Source organism: Solea senegalensis, linkage group LG6 (genome assembly GCF_019176455.1).
Source record: "Solea senegalensis isolate Sse05_10M linkage group LG6, IFAPA_SoseM_1, whole genome shotgun sequence".
In the NCBI taxonomy this organism is placed as follows: Eukaryota; Metazoa; Chordata; class Actinopteri; order Pleuronectiformes; family Soleidae; genus Solea; species Solea senegalensis.
In genome coordinates, this window is record NC_058026.1 from 590,244 (window position 1) to 592,743 (window position 2,500).

The 2,500-nt window shown below is 44.5% G+C and overlaps 1 protein-coding gene across 1 annotated transcript in view; it reads right to left on the reverse strand.

Moving 5' to 3' along the window:
• The window catches only part of LOC122771273 (axin-2-like), a 37,214-nt gene extending 37,048 nt beyond the window's left edge, over positions 1-166 (reverse strand). The window contains exon 1 of the mRNA XM_044028744.1: positions 1-166. This exon is cut by the window's left edge and continues 328 nt beyond it. The gene's annotated coding sequence lies outside the window, so the exon portion shown is untranslated.
• Between the last annotated feature and the right edge of the window lie 2,334 nt (positions 167-2,500).

Below are 2,500 nucleotides of genomic sequence, written 5' to 3' on the forward strand. Positions count from 1 at the left end.
TGTTTTTTTTAAAACCCCCAAAACAATAATAAGTAGAAAGTGATAATGTTTGGAACTGGAGTTTGCTACAGTATTTACGGCAGCACACTGAATGCAACACACAGGTCATTGAATCCATCACTGGTGGATGTTCCACAGTTCTGGTTCAACAAGAGTTAATTAAAAAGAACTGTGTTTCAAATCTGGTGATAACTCATAAGGTGTGTGTGTGTCTGTGTGCGTGTGTGTGTGTGTGTGTGTGTGTGTGTGTGTGTGTGTGTGTGCGTGTGTGTGTGTGTGTGTGTGTGTGTGTGTGTGTGTGTGTGTGTGTGTGTGTGTGTGTGTGTGTGTATGTCACGTGTAGTAATGCAGTGTGTGTGTGTATGTGTGTGTGTGTATGTGTGTGTGTGTGTGTGTGTATGCGTGTGTGTGTGTGCTCTTATGTGTGTGTGTGTGTGTGTGTGTGTGTGTGTGTGTGTGTGTAATGCGTATGTGTGTATGTGTGTGTGTGTGTGTGTGTGTGTGTGTGCGTGTGTATGCTTATATGTATGTGTGTGTGTGTGTGTGTGTGTGTGTGTGTGTATGCATGCATGTGTGTGTGTGTGTGTGTGTATACGTGTGTGTGTGTATGTGCTTATATGTGTGTGTAGCTGTATGTATGTGTGTGTGTGTGTATGCGTGTGTATATATATGTGTGTATGTGTGTGTGTGTGTGTGTGTGTGTGTGTATGCGTGTGTGTGTGTGTGTGTGTGTGTGTGTGTGTGTGTGTATGCGTGTGTGTGTGTATGTGTGTGTGCGTGTGTGTGGTCACGGGCCATGCAGCGATAACTTGCGCTGTAACCATAAATAAAGGTTGACAACTGTAAGCGTTAGGGAAAGCTTAGGACCCAAACTACAGGGCGTGTAAACGGAGTTTTGACACTAATAAAAATGTGATATTTACGAAGGCAAACCTCATATAAAACATGTTTGACCCTCGCCCTTTGAACGGCCCTGAGGGTTTTTTGGAAATGACCACGTAAAATATCACCTGTCACGACTTTAACGGGCCTCGTTTGTTTGTTTCAACAGTGAGACTGAAGCAGAGTCAGCGATGTTTGAGGACAGAGGTGACAAAGGTAAGAACATGTCTCTGTTCATGACAAACTGCAGGTAACTCAACCTGTTGAACACGCTCACGGTGGGTGTAACTTGTGTTTGTGTATCATGGCATCATCAGGACCGCTGTCGGTGTCTTTGAGGACTGGCTAAATAAACAGGTTGTGAGACGAGGTTTTTCAGAGCACACATCAAACGAGGCGTGAGTCGTGAGGAAGAGATAACCGGTGTTACGACTGCTCTGCTGCCAAAAACCTGTCACGTCCCTGTTCACGTCTGCCATTGTCACGCATTTCACGTCAACACAATCAAGTGCACGACAAACAAATCAATGTGTGGGAAACACTGACCGACCAGCTCAGACCAGAACACAATCAGACGTAGCTCACGTCCACACACACACACACACACACACAGCTCAACATAACAAGACAACAGATGAATACATTAAAGAAAGGAATGAATGTGGAATTACATGGAAAAGCCACTCACAGATAGCAGCAGGAAGCATTCTGCTTCAAAGCCACGATGGCAGCAACATGGCGTCGTCTCTCAGAGGACGGCACGGGTCAGCCAAACAGCTGACCTTGTGCATGCTGCAGAGGTCATGCAGAACTCGATCCAGTTCTCATCGTGTGAATGAGGCGTGAGTCAACAGTCCTCAGGAAAACCCTTCATACTTCTTGGGTGTGTTCACACCTGTACTGCAGAACTGGCCACTTGTGACGGGATTACATGAGACTCACGTTAATCCCAGGTCTGAAGAAGGCCTTAAAATCTCCTGCACAGACATAGATACATATTTGCCTGCTTTGTCGTTGTGTAAAGAGCTCTGTTGATACCTTGTACGTCCAGTTTTGGTGACAAATTGGAGGATTACATGATGTCGTCTATGGCTTTAGATTATTCTTTAAAAGCACGTTGTGCAATTCCCCAAAAATGCACCGTCACGTCAGTAAAAGAGTGAGACCCTGCAGCAGCAGCAGCAGAGACTTCAGATGCATTCTTCTTTTTTTTTTAGCCTCGTTGGAATCTGAATTTTATTTCAGTCTAAAGGCGAAGCAAAAGCCTGTGGTTGTGTGGGTGAAATTCGGATATCGTCCAACGTTCAAAGCCTTGAAATACATATGCCACACAATGTTAAAGCATTCCTTTTCACAATTTACAATACATAAACATGATGGTTTACAGAGGCCCGCAGTGATTATTTGCTCTGAGGTCTAGTTTCAGCTATTTCAGGTTTTCTTGAGGCCGCCCCACAAAGTGCTTCTTGAAAGTGTTAAACCCAGAAATAAACGTCTCAGCCATTTATGTTGTTGATCAACAACAACAACATCATTTCCATCTTCATCCTCTAATACCACAACATTTCACACGTTTCCTCAAAGTGACAAACACTCACAGCCAATCACGTGGCAGCAG